Source organism: Mauremys mutica, chromosome 9 (assembly GCF_020497125.1).
Source record: "Mauremys mutica isolate MM-2020 ecotype Southern chromosome 9, ASM2049712v1, whole genome shotgun sequence".
Lineage (NCBI taxonomy): Eukaryota > Metazoa > Chordata > Testudines > Geoemydidae > Mauremys > Mauremys mutica.
Genome location: NC_059080.1, coordinates 51,853,191 through 51,867,443, shown reverse-complemented (window position 1 = coordinate 51,867,443; position 14,253 = coordinate 51,853,191).

Here is a 14,253-nt window from a genome sequence, read left to right as displayed (position 1 = left end):
GGGTAGCCTCCCAGTCAGGGCCGGCTCCAGGCACCAGCAAAGGAAGCAGGTACTTGGGGTGGCCAATATAAAGGGGTGGCACTCCGTCCGGTATTGGGGCAGCACATCAGGGTCTTCGGCAGGAATTCAGTGGCAGGTCCCTCAGTCCCACTCTTCCTTTTTGAGCTGCTGCTGAAGTGCCGCGGAAGAGGAAGAGAGGGAGTGAAGGACCCGCCGCCGAATTGCTGCCCAAGAATGGAGCGGCGCGATTGAGCTGCCGCCGATCAGTTTTTGGTTTTTTTTTCCGCCGCTTGGGGTGGCAGAAAACCTGGAGTCGGCCCTGCTCTCAATTTGTCATCTCTGTCTCTTCTACCTGCCCCTCTCCCCCCAATCACAGGCTGGTGTGCTGACTAGATGCCAGAGGGAATCACAGCAACAAGAGAAGCACCTGGGAGAGGGATTTCAGTAGAAGCCAGGGGATGTTACTAGGTTTATGGACACAGTGCATGGTAGTAGGAGTAGTCAGGCATTAATAATCCACTGCTCAATGCCAATGTACTATGGGCCTGACTTAGGGTTGCCAACTTTCTAATCGCACAAAACCAAACACCCTTGCCCTGTCCCCAGCCCGCCCCTTCTCTGAGGCCATACCCCTGCCCCACCCCTTCTCTGAGACTCCAGCCCCCACTCACTCCATCCCCCTTTCCTCCGTCGCTTGCTCTCCCCCAGCCTCTCACTCACTTTCCCCAGGCTGGGGCAGGGGCATAGGCACCGACTCTGTGGGTGCTCCGGGGCTGGAACACCCGTGGGGAAAAAGCTCCCCTCATTCCTCACCCCACCTCCTCCTCCCCTGAGCACACCAGGTCCCTGCTCCTCTGCCTACTTCCCAGAGTTTCCTGCCTGGCTGCCACCAAACAGCTGTTTGACAGTGTTTGCACGCTCTGGGAAGGATGGGGAGGAGCAGGAAGGTGGCACACTCAGGGGAGGAGGCGGAGAAGAGGCAGGGGTGGGGCAGGGATTTGGGGAAGGAATTGGAATATTGGCATGGAGGGGGTGGAGTTGGGGCGGGGACTTTGGGGAAGGGGTTGGAATGGGGGCAGGGCATGGGTGGGAAGAGATGGGGGAGGGACTGGGCCTCCTGGAAGGAGTGGAATGGGGGTGGGGCCAGGGGCAGAGTGGGGGTTGAGCACCCACGTGAAAGAGGGGAAGTCAGCGCCTATGGGCAGGGGGTTGGGGTGTGGGAGAGAATGTGGTCTCTGACTAGAGGTGTAGGCTCTGGAATGGGGCCAGGGATTAGGGGTTTGGGGTGCAGGAGGGGACTCAGGGCTGGGGCAGGGGGTTGGGTTGCTGGAGGGTGTTTGGAGTTTGGGTGTGTCAAAAACCGGATGCCTGGCAACCCTAGTCACATACCCTATAGAATAAGGTTAAGTAGTTTATTCTATTTAGAGACAGATGGCTGCTCAGCTGGTAACTATTCATTTATAGTGTGATACAAACTGAGGCCCTGATCTTGCGAAGAGCTCTTGGTGGGCACACAGATCTTTCTGCACAGAGCTCATGGTAGGATCAAGGCTTACTGGTTTGATTCTGAGAGGGGCTGAGCATACACCGAAGTGGAGGTAGGGAGTAGACCCTTAGTAAGGAAATTCTAATTAGATTGATGCTCTCCCTTGAACACTCACTCACATGCCTTTTTGCACAATAGCATAACAGAGACGGTCAGTGTCCCCTCTTGATGCCTTGCAGAGAGGGACACCTCCCCTCCCCACCACTGAAAAGAGAAGGGTTTAAAACAGAGCGGGAGGAAGACTGCATGGGGCATTCACACTACTCTCAGCCCCTATGGGGATGGGATGGGGAGCAATGAAGTGAGGGGGATGAGGATGCGGGGGAATTGGGATGGGGAGGGATGCAGTGATGGGGATGCAGGGCTGGTGGGAGGAGTTGCCCAGAGTCTGGGGCTGCTGGGGCAGCAGCAGACTCAGGAGGACTGTCCCAGGCCAGGGTGGGGAGCGGTGCTGCTGGGGTGAGGCGGTGCTGCGGTGGTGTTGCTGGGCCCGCCCCCAACTCCCCAAAGTGGCCAGGCTGGGCTGGGCACTGGGTTCATCTCATTCTCCTCCCCTTCCCTCTAGCAGCCCCATTCCCAGTACATGGGAGACAGGGAAACATACCTCGAACTCCTGGGTGCCAATGATGGAATGACAGACCGCAGTTCGCTGAAGGGCACATGCCACAGCTCAAGCCCAGCCACAGGAAGAGTGTGAGGAGGAGAAGAGGGCCAGCAGCAGCGGGAGAGGTGCGCACCATGACCCCTGAACAGCTACCTGCTGAGCGCTCACGAGTCACGCTAGTTCATTCCCTACACTGACCAAGCCAATGGGAACTGCGCCTGCAGGTAGGGGGCGGGACAGCACGCAGACCCCCCTGGCTGCCCCTATGTCTAGGAGCTGGACATGGTGGCTGCTCCCTGGGAGCTGTGCGGCGTGGAGGCTAGCAGGGAGCCTCCCAGCCCCACTGCGCAGAGCTGTCAAGTGGACAGTCAACGGCCCAGTCAGCAGTGCTGACCAGAACCACCAGGATCCTTTTTCGACCGGGTGTTCTGGTTGAAAACCGGACACCTGGTCACCCTAACCTGACTCAAAACCTGCTAAGTCACTGGAAAGACTCCCATCACCTTCAATGGGCTTTAGATCAAGGTCAGAATGAAAGACACCTCCAGAGATGCAGTGGGCAGAGGTACCTGAGAACGGGATCCATCAGTGTAAGTGGCAGAGGGCTTCTGGCAGAACATTCTCCATGAAAGGTCTTCAGGTTTGGAATTCACTTCTCCACCCCAATTCCTTGTGATTCACTGGAGCCCGGATTTGTGACACTTCCCAGGGACACTGCAAAACCCAGGCATTTGGAATAGAGGTGGCTTGAAGGTTTGACAGCCTGGAGATGGAGTATGTCTGATCGGGGGACTTTACTATCGTGATCATGACAGCAAAGACCTAGCCAGAATTTAACTCAGCTACAGCCCAGGACAGCCCAAGTGAGGGATGAGACCATGGTTAAAAGATGGTTAAATGCCATCTACACCATGAGCCAAAACTGTGTTTGGACTGTACTGAGGCCTCTATACAACCATACTGTAAACAGGCCTCCACAAACAATTAGTTTGGGGCTCTAATACAGATGTGAACTGCCCCTATTCATCTCACAGGGCTATTAGCTTTGAAGCCTAACACTTGAAGTTCCAATGATAAAATGGGAGTGTCGGCAGAACCTGGAATTGCAGCAATATCTGGAATGCACTCCTACAGCTTCTCATCTTCAGGCTGAGCCCTGCTCCATTACAGCTGTAGCCAGCATTTTGTGCACCAGAGAGGGAAGGACTGATGTTTGACCTCGCTAGTATAGAAGGTCAGTGCCCAGGTCTGCTACCTCTTGTAGTCTGAGAAAGAGAATAAATCAAAATACGTTCCGAGCAGACAGTTTGTGTAACATGTCCCTGGCATACTATTGGAGGTAATCTTTCATTGAGTCCATGGGGGGCATTTCTAGGCCTGAGTATTTTGAGTGGCAGATGGGAAGAAATAATTTTTCCAACTCTGCTCAAGTGTAATTTGTGCATTCTATCCATTTAATAAATGTATAATGTTAACAGCCCTCTACACTGTGACCATACACAGTGCATTCTGCCAATGCTGCACCTGGAGCTGTCACTGTTACATGATGCTTTAGACACAGAGCCATAACGGAGCTCTTCCGTGCAGTGTCAACTCTACCTCATTCCATGATAGGATTGTCCATGGCAATGAGGCCATGAACTCTAGCCTTGGGAAGGTCAATTAGATGCTCCAACTATGCCAGTTTAATTAAAGTAACTTGGGAAGAAAAACTGTCTTAAGACTGACACAGCAAATCAATCTGCCTGTGGTACCTACACGGCTCCCATCAGCGTAGTCTGTGAGCACCTCACAAGCTTTAAGGAAGTGGTTCCCAAACTTTTATTTTGGCCCAGCCTCATTGTAATGAATTATTTCCTACTGGGCCCCAGACAGCATGTAGGACACCATTCTGAAGAGCAAAATGGCATCCTGCACACAGTCTGACTTTACATGCATGGCTTCTGTGAAGTCACACCACATGGGGGATGCCATTTTGCTCTACAAAATGACATCCTCCATACAGCATGACCAGTACATACAGTGTGTGCGAGGTCATGCTGTGTGGAGCAAAGTGGTGTCCCCATCCACTAGTGATTGCCGCAACCTCGTCAGCTGATACCATGACCTAAGGTGGGGTTGTGACCCGCAGTTGGGAAAACGCTGCTTTAAGGTATTCATCCTCACAACACACATCAGATGTAGGGCATCATTGTTAGCCCCATGTCATCAATGGTGAACTCAGGCCCAGAGAGGCTCAGAGTTCATCTACACAGCAAAAAGCGAGCCTCAGAGCCAGGTCAACCAACTCAGGATCATGGGGCTAAAAATAGCAGGGTAGACTGTCCGGCCGAGAGTCCATGCTCCAGCCTAAATGTCTACACTATGGTTTTTAGCCCCACGAGCCCAAGGCAGTTGACCCAGGCTCTGAGACTTGCTGCCCCGGATTTTGGGTTTTTTTGCTGTGTAGATCAGGGGTGGGCAAACTATGGCCCGTGGGCCATATCTGTCTTGCCAGGCATTTTAATCTGGCCCTCAAGCTTCTGCTGGGGAGCGGGGTCTGGGGGCTTGCCCCCTCCAGTGCTCCAGCGCTCCAGCCGGGGAGCAGGGCCGGGGGCCGCTCTACGCGGCTCCTGGAAGCAGTGGCATGGCCCCACTCCGGTGCTCCACCTGGGGAGCAGGGTCGGGGACTGCTCCACGCGGCTCCCAGAAGCAGCAGCATGGACCCCCCTCCGGCTCCTAAGCATGGGGTAGTCAGGAGGCTCCACTCTGCATGCTGCCCTTGCCCCAAGCGCTGCCCCCGCAGCTCCCATTGGCCGGGAACCTGTGGACGGGGCAGTGCGCAGAGCCACCTGGCCACACCTCTATGTAGGAGCCAGAGGGGGGACATGCTGCTGCCTCCAGGAACTGCCTGAGGTAAGTGCCACCTGGAGCCTGCACCCCTGAGCCTCTCCCCATGCCCCAACCTTCTGCGCCAGCCCTGATCCCCCTCCCACCCTCCAAACCCCTCAATCCCATCCTGGAGAACCCTCCTGCACCCCAAGCCCCTCATCCCTGGTCCCACCCCAGAGCCTGCACCCCCAGCTGGAGCCCTCACCCTCCCTGCACCCCACTACCCCGCCCCAGCCTGGAGCCCCCTCCCACACCCTGAACTCCTCATTTTGGACCCCACCTCGGAGTCTGCACCCCCAACCAGAGCCCTCACCCCCTCCCGCACCCCAACCCCAATTTTGTGAGCATTCATGGCCCGCCAGATAATATCTATTCCCAGATGTGGCCCCCAGGCCAAAAAGTTTTCCCACCCCTGGTGTAGATGTACCCTGAGTGACTTGCCTACCTTGCAGGGTCCTAGAGACCAGGCTTCATCCCAAGCCCAAACGTCTACACCACAATTAAATAGCCCATTACCCGGAAGCGCCATGGGCCCAAGTCAGCTGGCATGAGGTTTTAAACTGCAGAGGCAATGTGTGAAGAGGCATGCCAGGTAACATGCCCCACCCACCCCCAGATTTGCTGCTTGGCTTGTACTATTGAGCATGCTTACATGGACTGGGCATGCTCAGTAACACTGCTGAATCCGGCTGCCCTCACCCCCCCCACACACACACTAGTGGCAGGCACCATCTGTCTCTGCCTAGAGGCCCCACCCAAGGCCAGGGTCCTATTATGCTAGGCACTGCACAGACATATAGTAAGAGGCAGTAATTGCCCAGAGAAGCTTACAATCTAAATAGACAAGAGAGACGACAGGAGGGGAAAGAGAGGTACAAAACAACTTGCTCAAGGTCAACACACCAGTAAGTGGTGAGTTAGGAATAGCACCCACGTCACCTTGCAGCAAGGCCGCTGGAAGCCAACTGGAATATCCTGAGAGAGTGACCTGGCACTGCAGATAGCCTCCAGAGCAAAGCACCGCATTTGGTTACATTGCCTGCAAAATGGGCTGCTTTGAACAGTTCTGCAAAGTTACTCAGATACTGAACTTCGTGTCGCCTCTTCTGGAGAACAAATTTCCAGTCACTAGCAGAAAAGAATTTAAAAGAGAACAAAACAGAGGCTGAGTGGAGGGCATTCAAAGGAAGGACAGAAGGGGGAAGAAAACAAAGAGGAAAGGAGCAGGCAGGTGTGCACTTGAGACACAGACCTGCCTGATCCTGTCTCGCCTGGAAACTTGTTTCTTTTGACATCCCCAATTAGTGCGTGGCTAGCTGGCTATCCAACCAGCAGGGACCTTGTCTCTATGGACAGCTGGGGACAAAGGAAGGAGTATTTAATTCTCCTGCATGGCTGGCAAAAGGCTGCCCTGGTTGAAGGGTTTGGCTGTCAGCCTGGGGCCATATTTAACCTTGTCACATGATTAGACAAGGGAAAATGACAGGCATCTTGGCTGGAGTCATCACAGACTTCCTGGATCCCAGCAGGCTCCTGTTTCCCTTCTCTTGTTTTCTTTGGTGGTTTGCAGGTGGTCCTGCTCATAGAGAGTACAAAGGCACCTGGCTTTGAATAGCAAAGTATCTGCACCAGACTTCATCGAAGGCAGGATTTACTTGAACAGCTCAGTGAGCTGAGTTGAATTTTTGTAATGTGACTTTGCACCTTCTGTGACTGCTACAGGTGCTACATTTCCCTTAAAGCTTGCACTAATGCCCAGCAGGCAAGGGGCTACTGCCCCTCCCCACCCCGAGTCTCGTGAAGAAGCAGAAGTGTATTTCTGCAGCCAGCTTGACTAGTGCAGATCCTAAAATACAATGCTGAACTTCATTCTGCTAGGGGTGTCTGTCCTGGGTGTGTCACACTCCACAGTCATCCATTTCTCCATGCCCTGTAGCTGCATTGCACTTCATGCAGTTCAAGGGGAGAGAATTCCAAAACACAGCTCCTAACTCCTGCATTGCTCCTCTGCTGTAGGCATCTCAGGGCTTGTAATCCTCTTTGCAGGTCAGCCAGCAGAGAGCGACATAACAACACTTGAGCAGGTCTAACACTGGCCCTCAGAGGGAAGTGGTACCTACATGCCACATTACAAGTTCTTTCTCTGAGATAATCCAAGTATTTTACCCACCTTTATCTGGGAGTCTCAAGTATCATCACTGTAAGACCGAGATGAATCCAAATGGCAGAAACTGGACAGTAGGTACACTGGGACAGGGACAAAAGAGAAGAGAAAGGGTATGTCTACACTACGGGATTATTCCGATTTTACAGAAACCATTTTTTAAAAACAGATTGTATAAAGTCGAGTGCACGCAGCCACACTAAGCACATTAATTCGGCAGTGCGCATCCATGTACCGAGGCTAGCGTCGATTTCCGGAGCGTTGCACTGTGGGTAGCTATCCCATAGCTATCCCATAGTTCCCGCAGTCTCCCCCGCCAACTCTGGGTTGAGATCACAATGCATGATGGGGCAAAAACAGTGTCGCAGGTGATTCTGGGTAAATGTCGTCACTCAATCCTTCCTCCGTGAAAGCAATGGCAGACAATCATTTCGAGCCCTTTTTCCCTGGATTGCCCTGGCAGACGCCATAGCATGGCAACCATGGAGCCTGTTTAGCCTTTTTTCACTGTCACCGTATGTGTACTGGATGCTGCTGACAGACGCGGTACTGCAGTGCTACACAGCAGCATTCATTTGCCTTTGCAAGGTAGCAGAGACGGTTACCAGCCCTATTGCACCGTCTGCTGCTTTGGAAATTGGCGATGATGGTTACCAGTCATATTGTACCATCTGCTGCTGTCTTGGGTGCTCCTGGCTGGCCTCGCTGAGGTCGGCCGGGGGCACACGGACAAAAATGGGAATTACTCCCCAGATCATTCCCTTCTTTATTTTTTGTCTAAAAATAGAGTCAGTCCTGCCTAGAATATGGGGCAAGTCTACTAGAGAACCAGAGAGCACAGCCGCTCCGGGTCAGAGCCCCAGATATCCCGCAGAAATGATGAACTGCATGCCATTCTAAGGGGTGCCCCTGCAACAACCTCACCTGTTACTTCCCTCCTCCCACACCCCTCCTGGGCTACCGTGGCAGTTATCCCCCCATTTGTGTGATGAAGTAATAAAGAATGCAGGAATAAGAAACACTGACTTTTTAGTGAGATAAAATGAGGGGGAGGCAGTCTCCAGCTGCTATGATATTCCAGGCAGGACATCTCCATTACTCATTAAAGTGTGTGGGGGAGAGGAGCGCAGCCTCCCGCTGCTATGATAGTCCAGAATCTCCATTAGACATGAAAGGTGGGGGAGAGGAGCTCAGCCTCCAGCTGCTATGATGAGGACAGTTACCAGCCCTATTGCACCGTCTGCCAGGACTGAATCTCCAGGAGACAAAGCTTAAAGAAGGGAATGACCAGGAGTCATTCCCATTTTTGCACAGGCGCCCCCGGCTGACCTCACCGAGGCCAGCCAGGAGCACTCACGGGATGATGATGAGGACGGCTATCAGTCATATTGTACCGTACCGTCTGCCACCAGGGAGGGGAGGGGAGGGGATGCTGCTGTTTAGCGCTGCAGCACCCTGTCTACCAGCAGCATCCAGTAGACATACGGTGACATTGAAAAGAGGCAAGAAACAATTTTTTTCCCTTTTCTTGGGGGGGGGGGGGGTAAATTGACGACATATACCCTCAACCACTGGCGACAATGTTTTTGACCCTTCAGGCATTGGGAGCTCAGCCAAGAATGCAAATGCTTTTCGGAGACTGCAGGAACTGTGGGATAGCTCAAGTCCTCAGTCCCCCCTCCCTCCCTGCATGAGCGTCCATTTGATTCTTTGGCTTTCCATTATGCTTGTCACACAGCACTGTGTTGAGTCCCTGCTGTGGCCTCTGTCTATCATAGCCTGGAGATTTTTTCAAATGCTTTGGCATTTCGTCTTCTGGAACGGAGCTCTGATAGAACAGATTTGTCTCCCCATACAGCGATCAGATCCAGTATCTCCTGTACGGTCCATGCTGGAGCTCTTTTTGGATTTGGGACTGCATGGCCACCCGTGCTGATCAGTGCTCCACGCTGAGCAAACAGGAAATGAAATTCAAAAGTTCGCGGGGCTTTTCCTGTCTACCTGGCCAGTGCATCCGAGTTCAGATTGCTGTCCAGAGTGGTCACAATGGTGCACTGTGGGATAGCTCCTGGAGGACAATACCATCGAATTGTGGCCACACTAGCCCTAATTCGAAATGGCAATACCGATCTGAGCGCTACTCCCCTCGTCGGGGAGGAGTATAGATATCGATATTAAGAGCCCTTTATAGCGAAATAAAGGGCTTAGTTGTGTGGACAGGTGCAGGGTTAATTCGGTTTAACGCTGCTAAATTCGGTATAAACGCATAGTGTAGACCAGGCCAAAGAGAGAAACAAACAGAAGCACAGTGGAAAGGAGTGAGGGAAGCGAGTGAGACAGAAGGGGTAATTAAAGCAATAAATGTAACCTCTTACCAGTTGTTTCCTCCTTCACACCAAGCCCCGTGTAGCTCCGCAGCAATAAATATCCATTGCACTAAGGAGATGATGAAAGTTTAAACAAGTAAAATGCCAGGAATGCCCGAATGGATAAATGTACTGCACCGCTTTGGCTGAGCAGGGCTTTCTGGCTCTTCCTCATCACTCCCACCATATCTGTGCTGTATGAGTCTGCACAGCCTCCTTTGTGTGATTTTCACACTTTGCCCTCTTCACTCAGTCCGTTAACACCTCTTTCTAATTAGTGATACACGGCTTCCTCTCACAAAGTGTTAGCTTTTCCTTCAGCCACCCTCTGCAGTGGGAATTCGAGGGTGGGGAACCTTTACAAATGGAAAGGACATGTGATTACCCTGCCCTTTTCAAGGATGCCTCCAAAATTAGCAAACCCAGGCCACTCCAGTGATGACTTTTCAGTGTCCACAGCCCATCAAAGAGCTGATGCAATATGAAAATGTCACAAGGAGCCCACCTTGCTCCCCTGCCTGGAAACATAATCAAGCCCTATCCTCTACTCTGCAAACACTGTGGGTGCTCATCACTCCCTGCTCCCTCTCATCTTCCATTGCCCTTGTAGCTTTCATCCAGGACTAAGGCAAGGAACAAAGAGATAGTTGTCTTACTGTTGTGGTAGGATGTCAGGACTGGGGGAGGCAGCCAAATGCATTATCTAATTAAATATTTTTAATTATCTCCACCAACTCCAGGTTTCAGTGGATGTTAATCACACAAGGCTGCACCTGTGGAGGCTTTAACCATTGGCCAGCCAGTCTGGGAGAAAAGGAAAATTATTCTGGCCAAGGTGCAGTTAAGGCTGTAGATACCTGTCAATACCCTCAGCGGAACAGTTTCCTTTAAAACACATGTGGAAGCCAAATGAGTCGAAGTGAAGGTTACACTTAAAATAAATAAGCAAACAAAACATTAGATAGAATGGTAACTCAGAGTTTCCTTATCTCTTCCTTCCTGTCCCAGTCACCCACCAACTCCTGCATATTATGTACCTTCATGCAACCTAGGAAGGAAAGTGGATTTTGTAAAATAGCATCACTGGATCTTTAATGTCTGCGCTACATAGAGTGTAGGAGAGGTTACTCACCTTGCTCGGTCACTCAATTTTTTGAGATGTGTCCCCCCAGGCGTGCTCCGCTTCAAGTGTGGTTACACCCCAGGCATCTTTGATTGCAGATTTTTGGTAGTAGTGCCCATTTGGCCCACAAATGCACCCTTACTCCTCCTTGTACACCACACTGAGGATATATAGGGCTGCATGGGCAAACTGGCCTCAGTTTCTTCTCCACCGCAAAGTCCTGCAAGGAAACTGAAGCAAAGGGGACAGAGGGCAGGTAGTGGAGCACCCACAGGGACACACACCTTGAAGAATTGCAGTTACCACACACCTAGGTGAGCAACCTCTCCTTTAAGTAGTGGCCCTATGGGTACTCCACTTCAGGTGACATCCAAGCAGTTTCTTTAACAGGAGGAGGGAGCTTTGGAGCCAGGTACAATACTGAAGACACGACTGCATTCTCAAGGGCAACATCTGATCTAGAAGAATGAACACCCATGTAGTGCTTGGAGAATTTATGTGCTGAAGACCAAGTTGCCGTCTTGCAGATCTCAACAATGGGGACGTTTTTGAATAATGCCATAGAGGTAGAAAGAGACCTTGTGGAATGGGCTGATACCCTAGGAGGAGGTTGTAAATCAGCAGATTCATAGCAAGAAATAATATATTTTGGAACCCACTCAAAGGCTCTCCAGGTGGAGATTATGGACCCTTTTGACCTGTCAACAACTGACACTAACAGTCTTGGACATTTTTTGAAAGATCTGGTTCTATCCAAATAAGAGGCTCACACCTTCCTGAATCTAGGGTATGGAAGGCAGCATCTTCGCTGATCTGATGTGGGTTTTGAGAAGAAAATTAGGAGATGGATGACTTGGATGCAGTTGGAGTAACCAGATAACAGTCTTCAAATATGTGAAGGACTGTTATAAAGAGGACGATGATCAGGTTTTCTCCATGTCCTCTGAAGGTAGGACAAGAAGTCATGGTCTTAATCTGCAGCAAGGGAAATTTAGGTTAGACATTATAAAAATGTTCTACCTATAAGGGTAGTTAAGCTCTGGAATAGGCTTCCAATGGAGGTTGTGGAATCCCTATCAATGGAGATTTTTAATATCAGGCTGGACAAACACCTGTTAAGGATGGTCTATGGGGCTGGACTGGATGACTTCTTGAGATCCCTTCCAGCCCTACATTTCAATGATTCTATGATGCTATGATGAGACTTTGTCCTTGAAACATCTTATAAAGGGAGGGTCTGCCAATGAAGCTGCCAATTCCCCGACTCTGAGCAGAAGTGATGGCTACCAAAATGGCTATTTTCATGGGCTGGTAAAGAAGGGAACACATGGCCATGTGTTTGAAAGGGAGTTTCATAAGACACTTGAATACAGAATTGAAATCGCATACAGGGGTGGGTTCTCTAATCTGAAGGAAAAGGTTCCCAAACCCCTTAATGAATCTTGCAATGGTGGAATGAGTAAACACTGAGAATCCCTCATCCAGGGAATGAATGAAAGGCTGTTATAGTTGCCAAGTGAACTCTGATGGAACTCATATATAATCCTGACTTTTTTAATTCCAGCAGAATTAAGGACAACAGAGAGTGAAGAATGAACGGATGAAAGACATCACTGGTCACACCAGTGGTGATTTTTTCCCCATTTGTACACATAAGTATTTTATGTAGAACTTTTCTTACTATTTAATAACACCTGTTGTACATCTGCAGAATAGGAAGGCTCTATTCCCATGAGCCATCAAGTAGCCTAGCCTTCAGGCAAATAATTCCCAGGTTAGGATGAAGAGTCTGATTGGCATCTTGAAAGAGAAGGTTGTAAATGGATGGAAGACTCTGCATTAGACAAACAGCAAGGCAAATCAGGTAAAGGTACAAGATCTTTCTGGGCCATGTTGGAATTTTTAATATGATCTTGAACTTGTCTTGCTTAATTTTGTTTACCATCTTCATAATCTGGGGCACTGGAGGAAATGCATACAGAAAGCCCCTCGTTCCTGGAATGAGGAAAGCATCTCAGAGTGAGAGAAGGCCTTTCAAGCACATCATTTGCAATTACTGTTGGTTAATGTGGCAAAGAGATCCACTTCTGGAAATCCTCAAGACAGAACAGTGTGATTGAGATTTTGAGAGTCCAACTCCCATTCATAGTCCTGGGAGAAATGTCTGCTGAGGTTGTCAGACATAGTGTTTTGCACGACTGGGAGGTAGGTTGCCAAACTTAGGATGCAGTTGACTCTGCACCAGATCTATAGCCTCTTTGCTAGTTGATGTAGAACATGTAGGCTATCTTGTCTATCATGATCATTATGGCAAGAAGTGAGTATAGGCATTCCTGACTGCCCTCAGCTCCAGGAGGTTGATGTATAACTGTGCTTCTTGGACAGACCATTTCATCTGAATGGTGTGAATCCCTAAATGTGCCCCCTCCAAACCACCAGAGATGCATCTGTGATTATGGTGATGGTTGGGGAGGGCTGGATGAATGAAACACCTTCACAGATGCTGTTGGGGTCTCTCCACCAATTGGGAGAGTCTCGTACTTGACAAGGAACTAACACCAGTTTGTCCAGCTTGTGTTTGTTTGGTATATAAACCATCCTGAGTCAGCCCTGGAAACATCAAAGACGTAACTGATCATTGGAGCCTTGGGCGCATGGGACTCTGGTAACAAGCGAGTGTTGAGAGTAGGCAGAATCAGTCAGTGCTACACTTGGCTGATGTGGCAACTCATGGTGTTGGATGCCATTAGGTGGTTGAGGGAAATCTACATAGAACACATCACCAGACATTGGTAATACCAGGAGAGATGAGCTGGTGTACCGATGAGAAGCACAGTCAGGAAAGTAACTGAAATACTTTCCTCATGGACTGTATTTTTGAAATGGACAACCAACTTAATTCTCAATTACTGAGGGACAATCTCCACTCATTGATATATTTTTCTTTCCACAACCAAATCTCTGTACAACTTTTCATGAATGATGTACCCGAGTATTCGTATTCTAATATCTAAACTGTATTGTTAAATCTATTCACCTAAATTTGGATTATTGCTGATTATGTACTCTATGTATCATATGACTTTTAAAAACAAACTTTGTATTTGTGGATAATCTAAGCACTATACCCAGATGTACAGACACTCTTTTCTCAACCTATGTATTGTATACTTTTTTTTAACATTAGCTTTAATAAAATGTTTATGGGCACATTCACATGCCAGTGGTATCTTTTCTGGTGTCTGCCTGTTGGTCTTGGTCCAACAGCACCTCATGAGTGGCAGGGCAACTCAAGCAGAGGGTATCTTTGAAGAATATCCAGGAGCTTATGCTGCAACTCTCTGACCTCTTCTAAGGGATCTGTAAGGAGTCTGCAATGCATTTCATTAAGATTTGAATTGACTGAAATCATCAGCCAGAGAAGGTAGAGGGGGCATAACCACCTCAGCCAGAGAAGATGAGGATATAATTGTTTGCAGAGTAGGCTCCTCATCTACTTTGGCCTCCTGTTCTTCAAAAGATTCCTGCCCTTGAAGTAATGGAGAAGGAATAGATGGAGCAGGAGAATGTCTCCTTCTG